The sequence below is a fragment of the Lygodium microphyllum genome, chromosome 4, assembly GCF_053477565.2.
Source record: "Lygodium microphyllum isolate KBCC chromosome 4, Lygodium_microphyllum_v1.1.10, whole genome shotgun sequence".
In the NCBI taxonomy this organism is placed as follows: domain Eukaryota; kingdom Viridiplantae; phylum Streptophyta; class Polypodiopsida; order Schizaeales; family Lygodiaceae; genus Lygodium; species Lygodium microphyllum.
The window spans coordinates 117683260-117710406 of NC_141138.1; the positions used below are offsets into that span (position 1 = coordinate 117683260).

The window sequence follows — 27147 nt, forward strand, 5'->3', positions numbered from 1 at the left end:
GACTTATATGCCTCGATTGACCATTTCCTTAATGAGTTCAGTTCTTGCCCAGACCCCACTTTTCTCACAACTTGTAATTACGTTAGGCTTCTTAGAGTATTATTAAGGCAAGATCCTACTCCACAATAATACCATCTCATGTTGTTATTTTTTTATCTCAATGTTGGCATAGATAGCTGTGCAATGGCTAGGATATGTTTCCCTCTTACCATCTTTTTGTGTAGCCCTCTTAGAGGACATAGGCGACAGCCGCTTCACTAGCTGCAACCACCCGTTTTTGTCCACAACTCCCCTCAACATTTGAATGAGCCTAAAATAATATAAGCAGGGGAAAATATTTCTTAGTAAGTCCCTCAAACCCCCCACTTCTCCCTCTCGTGACCATGATGACAAAGATTAGCTCCTTGTTATGATTTTTTTAAAAATGAAAAAAAGAAAAAAGGCCAAAAAGAAAGAGAAAATAGAAAAAGGAAAGAAAAGAACAAGAGAACAGAGAGGGAAATCACAAGAAAAAGCAAGAAACTCATGAGTGCCACAATCACTACACTTAGGGGCCATCAAGCTAGGTGCGTTCAATGGCTTCGGTTGTTCGGCTCCATCCCTAATCCCCTAGCCCATTTTGATTCTCCACTTCACACTTAGGACACATCAAGGGCAGAACATACCTAGGGAGGTCATCCTCGCCTATGGTTAGTGGTTAGACCTCTCTCCCTAAGCTGCACCAACTGCACCTCCCTTCTGCACAAACTGGGTCCTCAAGTGCGGGACAACACTAGGCTTACCCAGCTCCTAGTTCCACTAGCACGAGCACAATGCACCACACGATAAGGTAGTCACACCCCCTAGATAGTGCAATTTTATTCTCTTTATAGATAAATATGAATGCTACCAACCAGTGATATCGGAGGCCCCACTGCCATCCACTCAGCATACCCTCGACCTCCACGAGTGCATTCATTTGACAAGCTTCTCTCCCATGACCAATCCCCACAAGTCCCCATCATCAACTCACATGACCACCCTTCAAATCATTGATCCCTCATCCAACAAAGACCCATAAGTGCCATGGGACTGGCACTCGACTAGGAAGGGGGTAATGTTAACCGCCATGTAAGATGAGAAAAAAAAGAGTAAAAAATATGGAATAATATAGAAAAAGAAAGCTTAGCAAATGAATAAGAGAGAAAAGGCCAAAAATGACAAAAAGTCAAGTGGAAGGCAAAGTTGAAGGCAAAGGCACATCTTAAAATGCAAAGGCGCCACTAAAATTTTGTAAAAGAGTGCCAAGCTTCCTCCTATGCAAATTGTAAAATCTAGACGGGCATAGGTGAAGGGATAAGGCAACTAGAAGAGAATAGGAAAAGAGGACCTTGGCAAGATGCCCGGTCATGTAAAAAGGGGATGGATGCCCAAGGGATTCAGGGTTTGTATATACACTCAAAAAGTGAATGAGAAGCTCATTCTTTTGATGTGTGGCTAAATTGGCTTCTTCTTCTTCTCTTCTTCTCTCCTTCTTTCTTGTGTATGCTTGTGTTGAGAGAGGGAGTGTGAGAGTGTGAGGGAGTGATTGTGTGAGGGTGAGGAGCTGTGGTGGAGAAGCTCTCCATCTTCTCCTCTCTTCTCTTCTTCTCTTCTCTTCTCTCGCCTCACACATGTAGCTATGGTGGATGGAGCTTGACAGTAGAGGGTTGAGCTTCCTTGAGCTCGCATCCTGGATCATGGAACTACCAAAGTGCTTGAGGGAGGAGGCTACTCATTTGAGCATCAAGGTAAGCTTATTACACTCATAGGATCGGAGACGCATTGACTAGGTGAGAGATAGCCATTAGAGCTTGCTTGAAACACTTGAACAATAAGTGGTCTTTGGGTCTTGGTGGTTGAGCATGAGCTCCAACTACACTCACTAACAATCTCATTGAAGTTGTTAGGCATTTTGACAAAACAAACAACTTGCAAAAATTTGTAATCTGTAACCATGCTAATACTAGGTGCACGACTAAACACATAGCCTTTTTCACTTACTACACAATAATAATCGCAATTTGCAATCTGTATGTAAATGCATTTTGTGTCTCCAACCTAGCAAAATTAGCTAAAGTCTTATAGATTTGAGATCTATAACATGTGTACATGGAAACGGTCGAGAAAGCCAAAACTAGAGTATACCCAAAAATTGCTATCAAGACTGCTTGCAAGTCTAGAAACAGAGGCCAAAATAACCTAGAATGCCAAAAATCATAGTAGGTCTATCCTAAAGGGCTTATCTCTAGTATATAAAGTGTTATTTATGCTCAGTAAGTTTCACTGCAATCGGAGATTGAAGCCCTGCTAGTCTTAAGAACCTCCTACATCTATAATCCAAGGTAAAGTGAGCAAGGTGGAAGAGCTTCTTACACATTGCTTGCTTGCTTACTTTTGTGCTCCAACGTCTTCACCTCAGCATTTAATCAAGCTCCATGTAGCCATAGGAGGGCTTTGATACCATGAAAATAGACAACAAGAGAGAATGGTGAAAAACCCAAGAGCACACACAAAAACAATGGAGACTTGAGAACAAAGAGAGATAGGGTTGAAATCTTCTTCTTCTTCTCCCTTCTTATTCTGCACAAAAGAACTAAGTCTACAACATGATAAAATACTAATATGAAAGTACCACACATATATACATGTACCCACTCAGTATAAATCTACTAAGGAAAGAAGAGGTGGCACAATAAATGTGCTATAACCAAGGGTGGACTATGTGGGTATAGTCCAGCTATTGAATCAACATGTCAATCACCTAACATGCTAGTGAGTAATATCATGACACATCACTAAGGTGAGTAGTGGATGGAAACTCATGTAGAGCTCGACATCTCAACAAGAGTTGTATCCTCCTTGGATTGAAGGTAAGCCTACCATGAAATTTATACCAATTAATTTCCATTTCATCTTAGAAATATCAAGAGGTCAAAGTTTGCCAAGTCATTTTAACATGCTTTGCATTCACCCTTTGGCAACTAAGGCATTCAATGACATACTTAAGTACATATCTTTGAGCTTTTCCCAATGATAGCTTTTCCTTACTGCATTTGAGTGTCTTAGTGTAGCCAAGATGTCCAAAAATATATAATCATACACTTCCCAAAGTATCTTCTTTTTCAACTCATGACTAGAAGGAATGCATAATTTATTGAAGTGCACAAGCTCTTCCTCAATAGGGAAATATCAATGCTTAAGTTGTGACTTATGATCTTGATCTTGTAGTTGCACTTCCTTCCTTACCTACTGATGCTTAGGGTGCTTGAAACTTCTTTCTTTACCATTTGAATGATGGGGTTACTTACCATTGATACTATAACGACAAAGTTCTTCTATAATGAGAATATTAAGGAATGCCTTGTGGCTTAAAGCATTTGCAACTACCTTCTAGTTGCATGATTTGTATTTTATTTCAAAGTCATATTCTTGTAAATCTTCAATTCACCTTCATTGCCCCATGTTTAAATCTGGTTGGGTAAACATTCATTTGAGACTTTTGTGAACTATTACCAAGGTGAATTTCTTACCAATTAGCTAATGTCTCCACAACTTAAGAGTATGGATTACAATCAAATGACTCTAAGTCATGACTTGCGTAGCATAGTTTCTTTCAAGACTCTTCATCTTCCTTGAAGAATAGGTGATGGGATTCCCATCTTGCATTAGTGCATAGCCTAATATGATAGAACTTGCATTTGTCACAACTTCAACTATTGATCTAGATTTGGGAGCTTCAAAATAGAACCAATCACTAAGCTTTTCTTGAGTTGATCAAAGCTAAATTTCTCTATTAGAGTCCATACAATGTAAGTCTACTTCTTTCAAGGCATAGTCTTGGATAAAATGTTGTCAAAGAAGAAGATGTCCAAAAATTGTCCTACATTAATATGTTGAGGTTGTAGGAGTATTAATTAGTCCAAAAGACAATAATTATGAACTCATAGTGGTCATACCTTGTATTAAAGGCAGTTTGGGAATATCCTCCTTTTATCCTTATCTAATAGTATTCAAATCTCAAGTCAAATTTTGAAAAGTATTTTTCTCCTTGAATTTGATCGATTAGCGCATCAATCTTGAAGATTGGGTACTTTTTTAAAACCACTGTAACTTAATCTAGCCTGTGGTATTTGATGCAACGACAAAGAGTTATATCCTTCTTTTTCTCAAAAAGAATTGAGGCTCCCCATGGCAAATTGCTAGGTTGAATGTATCCTTAATCTAGTAATAGCTTGACTTATTCTTTCAACTCAATAGCTTTAAGGATGGGCATTCAAGATGGCCTTTTTGCAATTGGAGTAGCTCTTAGAACTAGGTTAACCTCATGGTCAACTTCCCTTGGAGGTGTAAGTTTAGTTAATTTTTCTAGAAGAACATCTACATACTCCTTCATCCATGAAGGTTTATCTTCCTCTGATTTATTGTTCTCATTTATTTTATTGAGTTTGATTGTGTATACAAGTAATCCCTTTCTTAAACCTTATGCTATTCATTGTGAGGCTTTAGTTAACTAGATTTTTGGCTTCCTAGCTTTTCCTTAAGTTGTTAATTGATTTCCTTCTAAGCTTTAGAATGTGATGTTTCCCTTTCCATAATGGATCTAAGCATCATTGGGAATAAGTTAATCCATTTCTAGCAAGTAATCATAAGCACCCAAGTCTATGACACGAAATCTTATGCTTGTGGGCTCATTGCCCAGATAAAACTCTACATTTCTAGTTTGTTGTGATGACACAACTTTCTTTCCATTAGCTAACTCTACCAAGAGTTTAGATGTTGATACAATCTCTACCAAGAGTCTAGTTTTATGTGATGACACAACTTTCGTTTCATTAGCTAATTAGCCTTTCACTGTTTAGATGTTGATGCAATCTCCATGTCTAATTTTTATCCACATTTTGGAGAAATAAAGGAATGAGTACTTCTGCATTCTATTAAAATCTGGAAGGGTCTATCTTGGTAGTTTACCATTTTCTAAATCAATGGGAACTGAAAATTTGGTCCCTTCTTATCAAGAGTGGTTTGAATCATCCCTTTTTCTGCTTCGTTCTTCATTGAGGGCTCTTTTTTTTCCTCTCTTATGATAGTTAATGTGGCAGCTCTTCCTCTTCCTCTTGTCCCTCTATGTTTTAGCCCTAGGAAATCATCATTGTCAAGGGGTTTGGTTTAGTTTGGGACACTATCTTTTGCAGTGGCTCATTTAGTTGCAATGGAAACACCCTTGAGCACCATTATTGATTTAGTAGAACGAAGGTGCTAGCTATATCAACTTTTGCCTTCTTCCTTGAATCAAAATGTTGTTGCCATTGCACTCTCTTTATAAAGGCACGAGATCCTTTGTTGGGAAACCCTCAATCCCAATATCTTGTGTTCCTTGATTGTGCTTGAAGACTAAGTGGTTTAGCTCTTATCAAAACATCTAGTAGATTTGTGGGCCGCATGGCTTCCAGTTGAGTATCCAAAGGATGATTGAGGCCTTAACAAAACTTGGCCACTTGTTGGGAAATATCTATATCTAGAGTGTACTTTTGAAGAGTTACAAATCGGAAGTAATATGCTTCCAAGCTCAACCCTAGCTAGTGAATCTTGAAGAGCTTGTTTATATTCAAGGCATGGTAGGAAGGTGGATTCCATGCACAACTTCTTTTATGAGTTTCCATGTAGCAGTAGTTTCCAAGACACATAGCACCACTACTTTCACTAGAGACACACTCCCTTGTTTGTTTTAGCTTGGTCAACATGGCATGATTAGGGGTGCTTGTTCTTACAACGCACAAATAGTCTTCCATAGACTCAGTGTAGACTTTAGCACATTTGTTTCCACATCATTACCCTTCCCATAGAATTTGCAAGGTTTGATCTACTTGAGAAGGCATTTCTTCTCTTGTAGTTTGATATGATTAATGATAGGTGGAATATCTTGGGATTATTAATACATAAGAACTAGTTTAATACATGTATATAAACCTTTCTCACATTTCAACTTAACATTTTCTTTTAAAATTATAATTTTTTCATAGGTTGAAGAGAAAGAAACATCCATTATTCAATTTATTTTTCAATAGCTAAAGGCATTACATCATGAATAGGGCTCTACTATAAGATTCACCAATGGAACTTAGATACATCAATAGTACTACAAGAAGATGGGAGTTCGATAAACACATCTAAGATTCTGCATTTGGAGAGAAGGTTGGGATAGCCCTATTTATAGTAATTATTGCAACAAGAGCGGCCTAAAATAGCAACTGTATTGAGATTACATTGGTTACTTTGTTGTAAATGTAACAATTTAGATGGACTTGCCGTCATCTTATAAAAAGAGTAAGAATAACCCTAGACTCTTCACAAATAAATATATTAATGACTTTCAAATTTTCCATCCATTGTAGCCTTTTAAGGTTAGTTCATATATATGAAAGACGATTGAATTCAACAATGGAGCAATATACTCCATTTTGCATCCATCATCTTTCATGATACAATGGGGAAGGATCATAAAGTTAGCCTAGAATGTGTAGGAACTTATCTCTCCATCCAAAGTCAGAGGAGTGTATAATTGGTATGAACATGGATTAAAACACAAGGAAAAGGTTCTAGGCTTTGTCATTTTAGCAAAATTTCATCAAACATTAGTGGTAGAATAACTCATAATAAATTTCTTAATTTTATTCTTATCTAACCTTAGTAATTTTCAAACAATACTTAATCTTTTCTCTAATACCAAGTGTCATGTGCGTACCTAATTGAATATCGATAGTATATATTAGTAGCCCATAAAGAAGTAATCAATATAGCTACCATTTGAAAATCCTTAGAATAATCAAACATATGTAATCTTCAACTACTTGAGTCTACCTCATAGGGGAAGCTTTGCCTTAACCCCGTAAGGATTGACCTGAAAATAGGAAACCTAATATAAAATAGGGGAATTTTTTTTGGCAAGCTTACTTGGGTGATATTCTTTGGAATATCTTTCATTTTTGGAGAGCTTTCACACCAATATTTACATCAAGGATAGCCTAGTTCATTATACATTGCCACATCATTACAACAAGTGGGCGTTCTAAAAGATGCTCGGGGGGGCCGCGGGGGGGGGGTCACCCATGAATATATGTATATATAACGTGAGTTCAAAATAAGGTGTTTTTAAAACACATTTTTTACATACAAAGGGGTGTCATATAAAGGGGTTACTTACAGATTGAATAGAAAAGGGTTGTGTTTTATTCAAGAAAAATTCACAAATTAGGATATTTATAAATAGGTCATGAACGCACATTATATAGAGAATATATATATATAGTGAGCCCCCCAAGAAAATATGTCAAGAAAAAACATAAGCATAAACAAATATGTGTCTTATACAAGAGTAGTAAATGAACTTTAAAGTGGAGTGCCACTATAAAATTCTATCATGAGTGTTGAGATATCGAGCTCCACTCGTGATACGCCGGGGTGACCGTTGTGTATTTATGTCACCGACTTGTCAGTTGCAGACGCGGTTGGTACACCGCCCATGAATAATAGCTACATGATAGCTATCCTTATCTACTCTAGTTCGTGGCTCAGTTAGTATGCCACCTTAATTAGTTGAGTTTGGTTTGAGACCCATATATAGGGTTCTTCTATTTCTTTGTACTTTAGTTCTTTTGGCTTACACAACTAAGAAGAGGAAAACTGTTTTCAGCCTCCACCCTTGTGTGCATTCCCCCATTGTGCAAGCAAGAAAGCTACAAGTGAGACTCCTTCCTTCTCTCCCATAATCTTGACATGGTATCAGAGCCTTGTTCATGGTAAGGAGCTCAAGAAAGCAAGCCAAGCTCGCGGTGTTCTGGTAAGAGGAGCAGTGTTGCTTTCATTTTCTGTTTTGGGAGCAGATCTCTGTAGGTAGCACAGCCGGAAAGTGCAGGAGTGCATTGTCTCAGGTTGAGACGCCCTTCGCGGTGAAGCAAGAGGGCAGTATATGCTGCGGGTAAGGGCTTTAGCCCTTGGCGACCTTGTTTTTTTTATTTGAGGCCATTTCGGGGCCTGTTTTGGAGGCGGAAGTTTTCTGCACGCACTCAGGAAAAGGCCCAGTTTTATGCTGTGCAGCCACTGTTCTACAGGTCGGTGAATAGTTACTGTAAAAATTACATTGTATGCTTGTGCGCAGAGACATTGGGAGTTACAGAATCATCCCTGTTGCCTGTTGATGCAAAATCGTCACTAGGAAGTGACTGTGTGATCAAATACCACTTTCACCAGTTTTGCAGATTTTCCCTTGTGAGGGTGAAGCTGTGTTTTTTGCAGTGACAGAATTTTTTGCAGTGTTCTGTAATGGCATCTGATTCTCTTTCACAGATTGTCACTGAAAAGCTTGACAAGAACAACTTCCAAGCATGGAAGTTTAGAATGACGAATTTCCTTATGAGAAAAGGATATTGGGAATTTGTTGCAGGAAATGAAGAAGAACCAGTTCTTCCTGATGTTCCCAATCAACAGCAAATGCAGGCATTTAAAACATGGCATGAGAGAGCCAGGAAAGTTATGTACTGGCTGTCTATCAGCATTTCAGACTCTATGATTGTGCATATTCAGGATGCAAGTACGCCAAAGGAGGCATGGGATACTTTGTCAAAAATGTATAGCACAAATACGCAAGCCAGGAAAATGCAGCTCAAGCAAGAGTTGCATAATGTGCAAAGAGAAAATATGAGCATCAATGACTACCACATGAAGGTGAAGAAGATTGCAGATGCACTTGCTTCCATCAGGTCGCCAGTGGAAGATGATGATTTAGTTTCTGTGACCTTGAATGGTCTAGGAAAGGATTATGCACAGTTTCGGACATCCATTTCAATTCGTGAAAGATTTCCTGATTTTGAGGAGCTGATTGCTCTTCTAATTTCTGAGGAGCAAAGAAATGGTGGTGCATCTTCTTCAGGAGGAACTTCAAAAGAAGCTGTCTTCTACTCAAATGCTGGAAGAGGTAGAGGCAGAGGTAGAGGAGGCCATGGTAGAAATCAGAATATGCAGCAAACTCAAGAAAACCAGTCCTATGGAGGAGGACGTGATAACTCTAGAGGCAGGGGGAGCCAAAGAGGTCGTGGTGGATGGCAAAGAGGTCAAAATGCAAATAGTAATGTTGAATGCTACTACTGTGGTAAAATGGGTCATATGGCTAAAGACTGCTATAAAAATCAGAATGACATCATGAATGGAAAACTGCAACAAGAGAATTATGCATCTTCTAGCAGACAGGGTGATGACAGAAATGAGCATTTGTTCATGGTGCAGCACATGAACAATTCTGTGACAAGTGCAGAAGAAAGCAATGATGTATGATATGTTGACTCAGGTGCATCAAACCACATGATAGGTCATGCAGAATGGATGGAGGATGCAAGGAAAATGGAAAAACCAGGATTTGTGGAGACTGGTGATGATACTACACATCCTATTGTGCAGATTGGAAAAATTCCCTTGTCTATGCAGGATGGGAAAAAGAAATACCTGTCCGATGTATTTCATGTCCCGAATATCACCAAGAATCTGGTTTCTGTCGGTCAAATGGTTGAGCAGGGCTTGCAGGTCAGATTTAATCCTCATGGATGCTTTGTTGAGGATACAAAAAATAAAGGTCGCTTGATAGAAAAAGGAAAGAAGAAGGGCAGAATGTTTACGTTGGATGCAGACATGTCTGAATTGAGTGCAGCAATGTTTGCACATGGGACCGGCGTAGTTGCAGATATTGATATCTGGCATAAACGCATTGGTCATGTTAATGTACAGCGACTTAAATCAATGCAGGCCCAAAATATTGTTGCAAGATTGCCAAAATTCAAGGTTGCAGAAATGCATAAGGTATGTGAAGCCTGTCAGTTTGGAAAACAGGCAAGGAAACCATTTCCTAGATATGTTCAAGAGAGTGAGAAGCCATTGGAATTAATCCACTCTGATGTGTGGACTACTAAAGCTGCATCTCTTGGAGGCTGTCATTATTTTGTCACTTTTATTGATGACTATAGCAGAAAAGTTTGGGTGTATTTTATGAAAAAGAAAAGTGAAGTTTTTGGGCATTTCAAAACCCTTAAAGCTATGGCTGAAAAAGAAACAGGTCTGCAAATAAAATGCCTAAGGTCAGATGGAGGGGGAGAGTACCTCTCAAATGAGTTTGCAAAGTTCTTGCAGGAGCATGGCATAAAGCAGCAATATTCATGCAGTTATACCCCACAACAAAATGGAATTGCATAAAGGAAAAACAGGCATATTGGAGAGGTATCTTGTGCCATGCTCAATGAAAAAGACTTGCCAGATTTTTATTGGGCTGAAGCAGTTGCTACAGCAGTCTATATAATGAACAGGACTCCCACTGCAGCAATACATGGGATGACTCCAGAGGAGAGGTATACTAGTAGGAAACCAGATATTTCTTATTTGAAAATTTTTTGTTGCATTGCCTATGTACATGTTCCAGATGAGTTGAGATCCAAGTTAGATCCAAAAGCTGAGAAGTGCATCTTTATTGGTTACTCTCTGTAGCAAAAAGGGTATAGATGCTATAACCCTTCTACTCGTAAGTTTACAGTGAGCAGAGATGTTGTTTTTTATGAGATGAGTAGCTGGTATAAACCAGTAAATGTGATTGATGATGTAGATGCACAAAATGGTAATGCTGCACAGAATTCACAGCAGCAGTCACAAAATATTAGTGGACCTGGAGCGTCCTCTAGCAGTGGTTCACATTCTTCGCCATGGACAGGAAGATTGAGATCAGGAGAATCTTCTCAAAGCAATGTAGATAGTGGTATGCAGGTATCACGAAAAGGAAAAGAGAAGGTTGATCAACCCATGTTTGATGTGAATGCAGGTCACTCTTATGTGGATGGTGAATCCAGTGGCTCAGAACAGAGCATTGATGATGAGTTGGGTATTCCTTCTATTGTTACACCTGGAGTAAGGAAGACTAGGGATGTTTTGAGAGCACCTGGGAGTGAACCTACTTTGCGTAGGTCTACGAGAGCTAGGTATCCTGTGGATAGGCTGAAATATGATGGATTTACAGCCATTCACTATGCATATATGGTCAAACTGATACAGGAACCAGAACCCACATCTTTTGAGCAAGCCATGGGAAAAGAAAAATGGGAGAAAGCCATGGATGAAGAAATGGATGCCTTGGAAGCAAATGCTACATGGGAGTTAGTACCTTTGCCTAAAGGTAAGAATGCAATTGGCTGTAAGTGGGTTTATAAGGTGAAGCACAATGCAGATGGTTCTGTGAACAGACACAAGGCAAGATTAGTAGTCAAGGGGTATGCACAAACATATGGCATTGAATATGAAGAAACATTCAGTCCAGTTGCAAGGATGGCAACGGTAAGAGCAGTCATTGCTATGGCTACATCAAAGGGATGGTCTTTACATCAGATGGATGTAAAGAATGCCTTCTTGCATGGTGATTTGCAAGAAGAGGTCTATATGGAGCAGCCACCAGGTTATGTGCATGTTGTTCATCCTGAGTTTGTTTGCAGGTTGAAGAAAGCCTTGTATGGCTTGAAGCAAGCACCTAGAGCATGGTCTCACAAGATAGGACAGTATCTAGTCACTATTGGCTTTCAGATTTCCAAGGCAGATTTCTCACTTTATGTGAGAAAAACAGAGAAAGGTATTATGCTACTTGTCATTTATGTTGATGATTTGATTATGACAGGTGACAGTGATGAAGATATCCTTCATGTGAAAATGCTATTGAAGCAGAAGTTTGAGATGAAGGATTTGGGAGAGCTGCGTTATTTCTTGGGTATTGAGGTGATTAGATCACCAAGTGGGATACAGCTCTTGCAGAGGCAATATGGATTGGACATGCTGTCCAAATATGGGATGACAGGCTGTAAGCCTATTTCAGTTCCTTTGGAGCAGAATGTGAAGCTGAGCACAGATGCAGATGAGCTTCTAGAAGACCCTACTATGTACAGACGCATAGTAGGAAGTTTGATTTATATGACTATTACCAGGCCAGATTTGAGCTATGGTGTTGGATTGGTAAGTCAGTTTATGCAGGCTCCAAGGAAACCACATTTGGATGCGGCTAGACGCATACTCAGGTATGTGAAGTCCACATTGCAGTATGGACTATTTTATGAGACTGGGGTTCAGATACAGTTGCATGGATACACTGATGCTGATTGGGCTGGTAGTATTTCTGATAGACGATCTACTAGTGGATATGTGTTCTCTTTTGGGAGTGTTGCAGTCACTTGGAGCAGCAAGAAACAGCCTACAGTTGCCTTGTCGAGCACAAAGGCTGAGTACAGGGGTGCAGCAATGGCTGCATGTGAGGTAGCTTCGTTGCATAAGCTACTTTATGATATGCATCAGTCTACAGATGGGCCAGTTGTCATTTATTGTGACAACATGAGTAGTATACACTTGGCAAATAACCCAGTCTATCATGCTAGAACAAAGCACATTGAGGTGCATTATCACTATGTGCGAGAGAGGGTTTTACTAGGTCTTATTGATCTAGTTTATGTCAGCACAGAGGATCAGGTAGCTGACATATTCACGAAGGCATTGGGCGCAGAGAAGCTGCGCAAGTTCAGAGACCTGCTTGGTGTGCAGGAATTGGGATTGAGCTCGAGGGGGAGTGTTGAGATATCGAGCTCCACTCGTGATACGCCAGGGTGACCGTTGTGTATTTATGTCACCGACTTGTCAGTTGCAGACGGGATGGTACACCGCCCATGAATAATAGCTACATGATAGTTATCCTTATCTACTCTAGTTCGTGGCTCAGTTAGTATGCCACCTTAGTTAGTTGAGTTTGGTTTGAGACCCATATATAGGGTTCTTCTATTTCTTTGTACTTTAGTTCTTTTTGGCTTACACAACTAAGAAGAGGAAAACTGTTTTCAGCCTCCACCCTTGTGTGTATTCCCCCATTGTGCAAGCAAGAAAGCTACAAGTGAGACTCCTTCCTTCTCTCCCACAATCTTGACAATGAGCATACAAAATTTTCATTGGGATATCATGACATTCCAATGTGGAAACTAGGTAAGTGGAAAAATAAGCATAGGCTAAGGAAAAGGGACTTGCAATGTAGGGATAGGATGGATGCAAACTAGGTCAACAAAGAATGGTTGATGTATCCCAATGGAAATCTTGGATTGGTACATGAGTGTGTATTATTTTCAATAAGGCCCAAAACTTTCATAAATACAAAGTAAAAATGTTGGTCAACAAAGAAAGTAAAAGGCATAGCCAACAGATAATGTCAAAATTTCTTTACCAGCAAACACCATGGCTAAACCTTCTCTCTTTGGCCTGGAATAGTTCATTTTGGTATCCCTGAGTTGTCTACTAGCGAAACTCACTGGATAGTCTAGACTGTGTTCACTAGGTTGGAACAACACTACTCCCACAATAAACTTTGAGGCGTTAATGTGGGCGTGGAAGGTTATGGTCCCATTTGGGGCTCATAATATTGGTGGGGCTGTCAGAGACTTTTTCAACTCTTCATATGCACGTTGGCATTCCTTAGTCCATTTGAATACTATCAGTAGTTTGTAGAGTGGTCTAGCAATTAATGCATAGTTTAACACAAATCACTGGTAGTATCATGTATGCCCTAGTAAGTACTGAACTTCCTTGTAATGGTTTGGTGGTGGAAGGTCAACAATAACCCTAACTTTCAAGAAGTTAGTGGCAATGCCATTCTTGGATACCACATGCCCTAGGATGCATCCATGCTTCACCCAAAAGTGGCATTTAAGGGGGTTCAATGAAAGACAATATAGTCTGCTATATTCAAAAACTGCACAGAGTTTGTCTAGCTGTTCTTTCTAGCTCGAGTGAACACATAGGTCATCAACAAACACTTCTAATCCCCTGCCAAAGTATGTCCTTGAAGATGACACATATGAGCCATTGAAATGTGGCTGGTACATTTGTTAGCCCAAAGGGCATGACTATGTAAGCAAAGATGCCCTACTCGGAAGTGAATGCAGTCTTATGCTTGTCATGAGGATGCACTTGCACCTGATTGTAACTTGAGAAGCCATCCAAGAAACTGTAGGCTTCTTTGCCAACTACTCTTTGGAGCACATGCTCAGTGTACGGTAGTGGATAGTTCTCTCTTTGTAGCAGTGTTGACTTTCTTATAATTGATGCACACTTTGATATTTCCATTCTTCTTCAATACAATCACGATGGGAAAAACCTAGTCTCTGTGTGCTATATTTCTTAAATGAATCTAGCTTTTAACACCTTATCGATTTCCTCATTGAAAACATGAGCATGGTTGGGATTCATAAGATATGGTCACTGCTTGACCGATGTTGCATCAGGTATCATGGGGATATAATGAATCACTACCCTCGGATCCACTCCTTTTAGCTCGATGAGTGACCAAGCAAAGATGCCTATGAACTCTCGTAGGAGAGTAATGAGACTTGCTTCTTCCTGCTTTCTCAAGTCATCGGCTATAAAGACATGTCGAGGTGTCTCCCCTTCCTCATCCAAATTAACCTCTTTCACTTTGGTAGGTCCTTCTATCGGCTCGCTCACTTTTCCTTGTCGTTTGGTTCCTAGCAAGATCACTACCCTATCACCTTTCTTAAACTTTGTGAATCGTTTTGGTAGGCCTTGCAATTTTGTATATTTCCTAGCTTCCAATTCCTTGGATTTCCTCTTCCTTTCCTCCTTCAACCATCGGGCCTTAGATGGATCAGTAGGTCTCCCTTGGTGCATTTTGTATTAGGAGGTAGAGGTATCTCATGGTTGCTATCTGAGCTTAATTTCAACTTAGAGTCGAACTCTCCATCTTCACTAGAAGAGGAAGTCTCTCTTGGTGGTTGTAGTGTTGATGGTGATTCTGTTCTTAATAGAGGCATGACACTTGGCTTAACTAACCATGTTTGCTCATAGTCTATCATCCCTAAATGGTCTAGCCAAGTGCAATCACATTTGGTTTTGAAAACTCATCTTTCAATTCTAAACATGTTGGCACTCTCCGTGGCTTTGAGTCTACTCTGATCTGCTCAATTTCCCAACCATCTCCATGTCATATTCTATTGTGTCGGTATCCTCTTCACTGTCTTCGTTCATGAGAGAGTAATTCTTGCACTCATCGTCTAAACTGTCCTCATCATCTCCTAGGTCTTGATACTCCATTTCTTTCTCTTCGGTGACTAAGGCCCAATTATACATCAAGTTCAAATCATGCACCTTGGTCCGCCTTTACTTGGGTTTGTCCAAGAGATCCTTGAGGGGTTTGAGATTAGTGGCTGGGTTGCCAGCTAGCTCGTTCATCAAGTGCTTTAAGATCTTGTGGAGCTCTAGCTTGTTGTTCTTCAGGTTATGGAATGTGATAAGGGTGGGCCGTCTACTAGGGATTTTGGCCATCATGCATAATGGCACTGAGGATTTGTCCTTGGGCTCACCAATTTTATTAGTAGCTTGCTCATATTCCTCATTGTCTAAGAATAGCATATCGATCATAGCTAGCACGTGCATCCAATCACACTCATCCTCAGGGAAAGGGATATACTTCATTGGTAGCCTGTAAGATTTTCTAACCTAAGTATCACCCTTGGTGTCTCCTAGTGCTAGGACTGGCAAGACCACATGCATCTATATGCCTTTCCAAAAAGCATTGACACATAAGGACTTGGGCACTGAGTGTAGCATCAAGCTCAGTATCTGCATCACTGTATCATGGTCATGCAAGTCAACTATTGAAGCGGTCCTTCCACCCACTGTTCCAACTCTTGCCACAACATTGGATGCTACCTAAGCAAGTCTCCTAAGCTCAAAGTCATTGGGGTGGATAGTTGTCAAGATTGTGGGAGAGAAGGAAGGAGTCTCACTTGTAGCTTTCTTGCTTGCACAATGGGGGAATACACACAAAAGGTGGAGGCTGAAAACTGTTTTCCTCTTCTTAGTTGTGTAAGCCAAAAAGAAGTCTAATACAAAGAAATAGAAGAACCCTATATATGGGTCTCAAACCAAACTCAACTAACTAAGGTGGCATACTAACTGAGCCACGAACTAGAGTAGATAAGGATAGCTCTCATGTAGCTATTATTCATGGGCGGTGTACCAACCGCGTCTGCAACTGACAAGTCGGTGACATAAATACACAACGGTCACCCTGGCATATCACGAGTGGAGCTCGATATCTCAACAATAGTAACATCATAAGAAGATCACCCATTGCTTTCTTATCTCCTAATTTTGCAATCCTTGGCCAATGGCCTTGGCTAGCTTGCTAGCCCATGGCATTCAAGCTCTCTATGTTCGACACTGGTTGAGGTGCAATGGCATCTCTCGACTTCGGTCGCATAGGTGAAACCAGTGTGCTCACACTAGAGAGATCATAGATTTCATCCTCCAAGATGGGCTCAACGTTCTCTTTATGGGCTTCTCTAACCCACTCCTTGACCTTATCTATGGTTTCAAGTTGGTGCTTCGAATTGGGGTACTCCCTGACCACCTTAACACTCCATTTTTCTGCAAATGTGCCCTGGGTGACTGCAAGTCCAACAAGCAATCGACTCTTGGGTTTGCCCTCCTAGGCCTATACCTCTGCCTAATGCCATCCTCAGCACTGTGGTCGATAGTTCATAAGGATCAGATTTCCCTCTTTGTCGTATGAGATGTAAGTGTTCACATATGCTTCTTCGTCATTTGGCTCCTCTACATAGTGGACTAGAGCATCGCTTGGCCGGTGGGTTACAAAAGGTTCAGGCGGCTGAGGCATGCCTACGGGATTAATTTCCATCCTAGGGATGGTTGGCTTTGTTTCATTAGGTACTGGAAGAGCCAATGAGTTCCTCTCCCAAAGAAATTCAATGGCCTATTCCCTAGCTATGGTTAGTTGTAAGGTTGCAAGTATGAAAGTCTCCTTCGTAGTCTACAATGCATGGCATCATGACTGAACCTATCACAATTGGCGCAAGGTAAAGATCGAGGGTGTTGACACTCTCCTAGAATGTGGTTTCTGTTGCAATGCACACATTAGACATGTGGATGCGTAGGTCTCCTTATGTTGAGGGTTGAGATTACTTGCTTTTTTGGCTGACTTTTGTTGTTTTTGTGGACTGAATGGTTTATTTTTTATGGATTTTATATGATTATTAGTTGTTTTGGAAGTTTTTGGGAGTGTTTTGGATTATATTGATTATGTTTTGGAAGCTCATGATGTTTTATAGTGGAAATACGATGCTATGACATGTTTTGTTAATGTCTTGTCAGTGTCTGATTGGTTCTGTTTGAGTCTGTTGAGCTTCTATTTTGCTCTATTTTCCTTCTGTATGAGGGATTGAAATAGTGATTGATGAAGTTTGAGAGTTTTTGGAAGCTTATTGATTGATTCTTCATGGTTTTTAATGAATTAAGTTGAGCTAAAGGCTTTATGATGTATTTATGTTAACCCTCTATTGACCATCTGTAGAGCCTCTATCTCTGTTCTGTTTTGTTTTGTATGCCTCTATAAGTGTGACGATGGATATATATGTAGCTTGGGAAAGTTTTCCAACCTTGGGAATAGATGAATATAAGTTCAAAATATCTTGAAGAAGTGGAAGAAGTAGCTGCTAAAGACTTGAAGTAAAGACTAAAGTGACAGTGATAGTAGTGAGCTCTCAAAGGACACTATAGTGGTCTTGGTGACCTTTCATACTAGACATACCTCCTTGGAGGGTTATCCATGATCTAAGAGGAGTTATCAATGATAATTTTTTATTATCTCATTGTATTATTGTAGAGCATTAGAGAAAGAGAGAGAGTGTGTATGTGTGTGAGTGAGTGAGTGAAAGATAGCCAAATCTATGCAAAACAATGTATCTATGAGTGAGAGATTGTGATGAGAGAAAGCTATAAACCTTTGAAGAAGAATACTATTGTTATGACTTCCATTCAAGGTAGTGTATTCTCTTGTGTCTTTGTGGTATCTTGATGAATTCTTTGAAGAATATGAAGAACATAATAAATGTTGTTCAAGTTAAAGCCGTGGGAGAATTGTTTCTATGAAGATGCGTGAAGATTTCTTATTCCTGGTAATCTTTTCCTTTTTGTGGTCACACCAAGTATGAAAAAGATATTTTTTGTTAATACAATATATATTTTCTTATAGTAGAATCCCTATTTTCTTGGTGTTCGTCTTGTGGCTCCATGTTTTGGTGTGCAGCCAAGGAAAACTACCATCAACAAGCATCAGAATAGGTTGGAAATGAAGGAAATGGTAGTACCAAGAGGAGAAGAATTCAATGGATTCTTGCAAGGTTCTTTCTACCATTGAAGAATTGGAGATTCTCATTTCCAAAGCCACTTTCTAAAAGAAGCTCATCCCACAATGGTGGAGACATATTACCATCATGATGTAGGCTCTATGTGGTGGACTATTTCCTCACACCTTGTTGAAGCAATAGAGATGTGCATCTTGGTAACAAACTATTTGGGAGCAAACTAAAGTGCAAAAATAGAGAGAATGATCATCCATAGGAGATTTAGCATTCATTGAGAAGTTTCCAGACATCATCAAGTGGAAGATTGTGAAGAACCTTCAGCAATTGTGGTAAGTGGAAGTTCACGGGAACAAGAAGGAAAAGGGTTGGAATCTGTTCTTGGATGCTCAATAGTAGGATATAGGGGATGCATGATGCACTGACAACCTTCTATTTGTCCAATCAGCAACCCATTGGAAGTTGGTGAACAGAGTGATCTTTACAACATACACTATGGAAACCATCCAAAGTTGGCATCAATATAATGATGGCACCACAACAATGCTCAAAAGAATGAGTTTTGATACCTTCATAACTAAATACCTTCCCCTTTATAGTGGATTGAAAGCTGAATTCAGAGATGTCAAAAAGATGGAATTAGAAGAAATGTTGGCAAGAGAGTCCTCTAGAGACTAAAGCCCTTCTGATTTTGTTGTGTGGAGTACATACCAATTGGGTGGAGCTAACTCCCTGATGAATGACACAATCAGAATGAGTCCAAAGGTATGTGAGACGAGAAAGGCAAAAATTAAATCCATGAACTAGATAATAGTAGAAGCCTCCTTTGATGCCTTAGCAACACTCTTTATAGAAGTCTCCATGGCGACTCAAGGTTCCCTTCCTAGTCAGATCCATCCTCGAAATATTGATTGATAGGCCAACAAATGTAGTCCCATTGTCCATCTTTAAAGGAGAGTACAATGAAGACCCTGATCTTCATGTAGTAGAGTTTATGGTAGCGTGTGTAGCTAGCAATGCCAGAACCCCTGAGCGTTGGTTGGAAATATTCCCCACCACTTTTAAAGGTGCGACATTTCAGTCGTATGAGAGACAAGCAGTAGGAACCTGAAGTTGGTTTTCCTCACTAAATTCAGGCATGAAGGTTTTGAAGAGCGGATGAGAGAGGCGTTCATGAACCTAAGCCAGACCTCTGGTAAACAGGTGGAAGGATATGTCTCTAGAATGGAATCCATATTGAAAAGATGGACCAACCATTACTTGGATGAAGGTATCCAAAAGGGAGTTTTCCTTAGAGGCCTACAACCAAAAGTTTGTAAGTTTGTCAAATTGCGAAGACCAGTTAATCTGCAAGTTGCGATGGAAGATGCAAGACTATATGATCAAGTTGAAGCAAGGCTATCAATGACCTCAGAAAGAGGTGTCCTACATCCTCCCATGCTAGGAATGGTACACCCACCAAATGCAATCCCAGAGACAGTTCCCTACCCCTATCAGGCCCCTACCCTCAAATGCAAACAATCTTGTAGTGTAGTGCATCGAATCCACAGTGGCTACAGATGACAGTCCCTCAAATGATGGTTCAACCACAACAATAATGGCCTCAAACGATTCCCCCAATGGAAACTCAACAACAACAATGGAACCCTAACAACCGGAATCAACAATCTCCAGTTGCACAATAAGAGCTTTGAATAAGAAATCAGAACTAAGGACCCTCTGGAGGATCAACCCAACCAATGTATGTAGTGATTACAAAAGCTTCCCAAAACCCTATTGCAAGTACTTCAAGAGGTGAAAATTTGAAGGACTACTTGTCCAATTCAGTCACAAGCATTAAGAAGGAGTTGATGATGTGATTACAGAATAGCTATATAGCTGAAGGAAAATACAGCCAATATATCTAGTCCAGCAGGAGGCAGAAGAGATGTGATGCAATCTAATACATGGTGTGGAAAGTTCCATCAAAAGTGGAACATTTAGCTATTGATGAATGTACTTGAAAACTAACCATTCATGGAGCCTTCTATTCATACTGATTGAGGAAGAGCCATACAGAAAATATCTACTCTCTGAAAGGAGATGCATAAAAGAAGAAAGAAAGATGAATAAGTGAGGTTCAACTTGTTGGAATCAAAGATGACTACACAAGATATTGGACCAAAGCCTAGGGAGTTTAGTCCTAATTTGGGCCTAAGGAGATTTTCCTCTCAAAGTTACAGAGAATGACAATCTGTTGGCAATGGCCAGAGATCAGAAGTGGAGTGTTTCACATGTGGAGAAAAGGGTCATATCTCACCAAATTGTCGAAACCCTAGAAGGTCCATGGACTAAAAACCCTTATGCATTCGATGCAAAGGAGAAGGCCACACTGCAAGAGATTGTCCAAGTCCAGCTCCTATAAAAGCTACCTTTAATACCCAATAGAAGATGCAAAAACCTACTTTTAATTTGGTGGAATTGGAGGTTTCTGCAATAATGAGTGCAAAGAACAGAGACCCTATAGTTCCAAAAGAGAATGTTCCCTCTGGCAAGATAGTGAAATTCAACCTTCCCAAGGAGAAACAAAATTATGCAAAGAAGAACAATGTAGTATAGAGCACTGTGGGGCCACAGAGAGCTACAAAGATAGTTGCAGATATAGGACCAGAGGTCCAGGATATAGAAGATACGGAAGTATGTCCATAAGTAGAAGAAGTGCATATGTTGCCATTCCTAGAAGAAAGAGGGAAGATAAAAGTGGGTGTTGCCCATTCCCTAGGCGATAGGAGAAGCTTGCACATTCTATCAAAGAATATGACTTGGTCAAAGACCTAGAAATCTTTAAACCAAATCTAACATTTCAAAAGTTGTTGATATTGTCTCCTAGCTATCAAAAGAAATTCAAAATCATACTAATGATAAGAAGAGGTCTAAGGATTTCTCCCTCCATAACAACCAAGTCCAACAAAGCCCCAAAGCTTGTGAAAGAAGTGGATGTGGCTAACGCCTTCTTGGATCCTCATACCCTAGAGATCGTGTGTGGATTGAAGGATGCTTTATTGCAAATGCATTGATTGATAAAGGTTCTTTAGTGAACATCATGAGACGGATGTGACAATGAAGGATCTAGGCTTGGAAGGGATGCATCCTATGCAGTGGCTTATCAGATTAGCAGACCAAAGAAGAATTAAGCCTTTGGGCATTCTCTGATATACGTAAAGACAACCCTCGTAAGAAGAGATTATTGGCTAACATATCTAGTGAATACCTCTTGCCTAAACCCAAATTGACTTCTAAAGTCACCTATGATAGCGAGATAGAAGCATGTATGTACGTGTTCTCCCTGTTACATGGTCGTAGCAGAGCCAGAGATAGATACAAAGGCAGAGACAGACGTAGAAGCAGAAGGAGAGGACATGATAGAGAGCTTGTTCTTCTCTTATAGAGCCCCCACAAAGGAAAAAATAGAGTCTGAAGAGGAGGAAGAAGGCAGTGAGGAAGAAGACTATGATAGTTGGTTGGAAGAATATATCCTACTAGCAGAAGAGGCACAAATGAGAAAGAAGCTCTAGAGACCACAGAAGTAAGAGACAACCCTCGCAAGAAGAGATTATTGGCTGACATATCTGGTGGTCAAAACCAAATTTCTATGGGACCTCATAACCTCTGCTTTGCTAGGAAGACCATGGCTTTTTGAAGCAAGGGCATATCTGGTGAATACTTCTTGCCTGAATCCAAATTGACTTCTGAAGTCACCTTTGATAGCAAGATAGAAGCATGGATGTACTGTTTTCCCTATTACATGGCCGTAGTAGAGCATATGCAAAGACAAACACAAACACAAAAGTAGAAGTAGAGGACATAATAGAGAGCCTGTTCTTCTCTTATAGAGCTCCCACAAAGGCAGAAATAGAGTCTAAAAAGGACAAAGTTGGTAGTGAGGAAGAAGACTATGATAGTCGGCTAAAAGAATCTATCCTACTAGCAAAAGGCACAAATGAGAAAGAAGTTCTAAAGGCCACAGAAGCAAGAGATCCCATGCGGTTAGACAGAATGACTTTGATACCTTTTGGATTGGCTAATGAGTCACATTATGTGCAAAATATCCATAAGAAATGGATTAAGAAGAATAAGCCTTCCTTCAATAGTGGCTCTTGTTGCCCTATCCATGCTTCTTAAGAGAAAATGATGACGATGCACCGTGCCAACAACCACTAGTTTGATAGCTCAAACAAAAGTCAGAAGGTTTCTGTCATGTGACATTCTTAGATGAATCCTTAGAAGATGAATCCTCGATTCAAGAGATAAATAACCCTCCTATAAGATCCGAAAGAGCTCTAATATCTTTCAACTTCCCAAGGAGCGAGCTAAGTCTCCATTGACAGAGGACATCGTTTTGAATGGAGTATCAGAAGAGAAGACCACTCCCTTGAGGGAGTTGGATCTCTACCTAGAAGTAGTCCATGGGACATTCATCTGTGAAGTGGACGGTGAGAAGCAATTGACATTCCTAGATGCAGATGGCACAAAACGTTACCTAAAGGTTGGTATCAGTCTTCCAGAAGAAGAACTGTCAATCTTGCATGACCTACTAAAAGAGAACTTGGACGTGTTTGCATGGTCATACAAATATTTGAAAGGGATTGATCCCATGGTATGTCAACATCACATTGACCTAGAGCCTGATGCCAAGCCTATAAAGTAAAGACAAAGGCACATGAACCCAATTTACTCTGCCTTGGTGAAGGCCGAACTACTGAAGCTCCTTGAAACTGAGTTCATCTATCTAGTGGCCATTAGTGAATGGGTTTCACCCATTGTGGTAGTACCCAAGAAGAATGGAAATCTATGAATATATGTGGAATTCCAAAATTTAAACTCCAAAACTAAGAAGGATCATTTCTCTATCCCTTTCACAGACCAATTGTTGGACACAATGGCAGGCCATGAGCTTTATTTAGTCCCTCTTGGATGGATTTAATGGATATAACCAAGTCCAGATTGTAGAAAAAGATCAACCCAAAACAACCTTCACAACCAAATGGGGAACCTATGCTTATAGAGTGACATCGTCTGGACTCTCTAATGCTCTTGTGACCTTCCAATGAGTGATGATGGCTGCATTCTAGAACCATCTGCATGATTTCATTGAGGTGCACCTAGATGACTTATGTATCTATAGTCTGATCCGTGAGCATTGGGGATACCTAGAGCAGTGCTTTGACAGATGTCGAGAGTATGGGATCTCTCTCAACCTCGAAAAATGTGTCTTTGGAGTCTTGTTAGGAGTTCTTTTGGGCCACATTGTCTCTCCACATGGTATAGCAATAGACCTTGCAAAGATTGAGAGGATTGCAACTTTAATAGTGCCAACTAACCTCAAACAGTTGAGGGGATTCCTTGGCCATGTGGGATACTACAAAAGATTCATTGCACACTTTGCAACAAAGGAAGCTCCCTTGCATAAGCTCCTCAGAAAAGATGTAGAGTTTACATGGACCATTGATTGTGATGAGGCATTCAACACCCTAAAGCAATGCCTTATTGAAGCACCCATCTTGCAACCTCATAATTGAACAAAGGAGTTCAATGTGCACACTGATGCATCTATTGAAGGCCTAGGTGCAGTCTTATGCCAAAAGGGCTCCTCAAAGTTAGATCAACCTATCTATTATGCAAGCCAAAAAGTAATCGACAAAGAAAGGAACTATACAATGATGGAGCTTGAGTGCCTAGTAATGGTGTTCGCCTTGGAGAAGTTTCGACACTACTTGCTATCGACACACTTCAAATTCTACGTGGATCATGAGGCCCTATCCTTCCTAATGAACAAGGTCTATGTGAAGGGAAGAATGATGAGATGACTCCTTTTGTTTCAGAAGTTCCAACTTTGAAGTGGTTACCGAACCTGGTCGTTCCCATATCCTAGATGATCATCTGTCACGAATCCCTCAGAGTGACGAAGAAGAGTAGGATGATCCAGACCTTTCTCATACTTCCCTTTTTCTAGTTGAAATTGTTACCGCATGGTATGCAAACATATCCAACCTCTTGGCAACCCAACAGTATCCCCCTAGTATCTCTAGCTGCTATGAGAAGAAGAAGCTTTTGCTAGAATTAACCCCCTATACCCTGTTAGGTGGCACTTTGTACAAGAAACGCAAGGATGAAGTGTTGCAGGAGATGAGATTGAAATAGTAATGAAAGCATGACGACACGACGAGTGTTGAAACGCATGGATCTGGAGTATGATTATGGCAGATGGAACACAAACATAGATTAGAGAGACCAATTGTTACTCAAGTGAATTAGGTTCCAAGATGGAAGCTTGGACTCATAAACACAATCTTGAGTATGACACTAACTATGACTGAAAGGACAAAGTATAATATTATTCCAACATTGAATGATAAGAAGGTACATCACTTTATAGGCTCATGATGGTTCCCTTTTTCTCCACTATGCTTATGGGATTCATGCATCCTATATTTTAGGCATCCTCTCTAGTAAACTGTTTGAGTCTTGCCCTATTGCTCCATACAAAGAGAATGTCACATGGGTGTGATTGCATAACTCTCAACACCCCTCCTCAATCACAACCGTAAAGAAAGCACTAAGTGTACAGAGGCCGTCATGAGTAGAACCTTGCTAAGTGTGGGTATGCCACAAACATGGTAATCATCCCCAAAGGTTATTGCAAAAAAGACTAAGTGTGGATACCAAAAACATGGCTAATATCCAAGGACTATTACAAGGCCACACTAAGTGTGTAGGGGCTGTTATGCATAGGTTACATGAGGAGTTTTATAAGGCGTACGACAGAAGCATTAATGGCAAGTACATATAAGAAAACATTATAGTGAAAAGTTGAGACAAGGACTACTGACAGGCCCTTGTGGTTTTCTTCATCAGATATGTCATGATAGGGATAGCAGATATTCTTTTCTTTACCTTCTTCTTTAATGTAGTCCGCTTTCCTTTCTTTGATGGTCTTTTTGTCTTTATGGTCTTCTTTTTCTTTGTAATCTTTTTTTTGGTCTTTTTAGTCTTCTTCTTCTTTATTGACTTTATCTTCTTCTTTATGGTGTTTCTGGTCTTCTTCATTGACTTTGCTTGCATTAATCTTCATGTAGATGTCCCCCTCAAGCAAAGGTATCATCATCTTTAAGGCAGCATAAATGTCTTCAGAGTCTTCAAATAAGATCATTGATTGCCCTTTAGTATGGACAGCTACATTTCTTCCTTTTTTTCCAATAATAAGACCAAACTGTCTGAGAGTGAGATGGTGAAATGGCTCCACACCAATAAAATGCAGGAGGAGTGAGACTGAGAGCTGGATGTTAGGAGCCGCTTCTGAGCCGTGCTTGAAGCATTTGAGGCCGTTTTTCGGAGCAAGAAGTGCCTGAGAAGCACCAAAGACCAAATTTTCATGAAAAATCAAATGGTGGTGGATGGCCAACAAGCTAGAGTTTTCCTAGATGCATTTTGATGCTAGGAATCCAACGCAAGTCTTGGTTCATCAATCAGATGTCATTTGACCCCCCATTTAATCCCCGTAAGATTTGGTGTTATAAAGCAACTATTGGATCTGGGAGCCAAAAAGTGTGCGACAAAGGCCAAGTTTATAGATTTCGATGTTGCGAAGCCATCTGTCCAAACGGATCTCGAATCAGAGTTCGGTTGCCCTACCAAAATATCCACTTGGTGATAGTGTGAACACAAAAAAACTAAACTAGTTATTTTGAGGTTTATAACCTTAGGCTTAATAAAAGCCTTGAAATCAACTAAAAATTTAATAAACAGGAAGGGGGGGAGGGGGTGCAAATTTTCCAAATCCCTCGATGCCTCTCCAATTCACATCATTCTAGAGAGGGGGAGAGAGAGATTCTTGATCAGAAGAGAGAAAGGAAGGAGATGTGTGTAAATTTTTTTATTTTCATGGAGCATTCAGAATTCTAAAAATTCAGTATTTCTCTCTCCTCTTAGCGGCTATTCATATGCATCAATTCAAGAGAGAAGGGGAAGGGTTGTGATGACGAATCCATAGCAAATGATGATGCTAGAGCGATGGAGGACATAGATCAGACTAAGAGAGTGCATCAGCAGCAAAGAAGAAGCATCAACGGCCTCCTGTCTATGAGATACGAGCCTCGAAATTGCGGTTTCTATGCGTAAGTGAGCAGTTCTTTTGTTTTACAGAAAATGGTTGAAAAAAGTGCTTGATTTTGTGTGTTTTTTATTTCCCATGTTGCGTGCTCGCTGAAATATGAAAGAAAAACCTGAAAAATATAATGGTATAATAATTTTCCACGAAACACGCAAAATCCAAAACTTACAAGTTTGATAAAAATAATGGAATTTGGGATTTTTGTTGAGTGTTTTGGGATCATATGGGATGAAAATGAATATGAAAATGGTGATGAGTGTCTTTGATTATTAAGAACTCATAATTCTGAAATATCACATTTTTATGAAGAAAGAAATGAAAAAAAATAAGTAAAACTAAGAAAAAATTAGTTTTCTCACCTAAAATTTTAGAAAAAAATACATTTTACATCTGTGAGCATATAACAAGGTTGGATCATGAGGATCAAGCCTCGGTCAAGCCTTGTTTCCATGTTATAGTGTATTTTCATCGATTTTTACATGAAAAACTACATAAAAATGAACCCTACACCTACCCAAGGAATGTAAAACCTAATTGGTAGGAGGGAAGAGAGATTATGAAAGTGAGAGATTACTGAAAATATTTTAAATTTTTATTTATTTGATTATGCATAGCATATAGGCCGATCACTATTTAAATTTAAGAGAGACTAGTAGAACGAAGAAACTCAGTGCTAGTCTCTAGCAATGTCGCAATTATGAGTAGCTTAGAAATCATTAAAGGATTAGTTTTGCACATCATGTGGCTGGT

The 27147-nt window shown here is 39.8% G+C and overlaps 1 pseudogene; it reads right to left on the bottom strand.

The window, feature by feature from the left end:
- Positions 1–229: 229 nt before the first annotated feature.
- The window catches only part of LOC148037524 (uncharacterized), a 40501-nt pseudogene continuing 13583 nt past the window's right edge, over positions 230–27147 (bottom strand).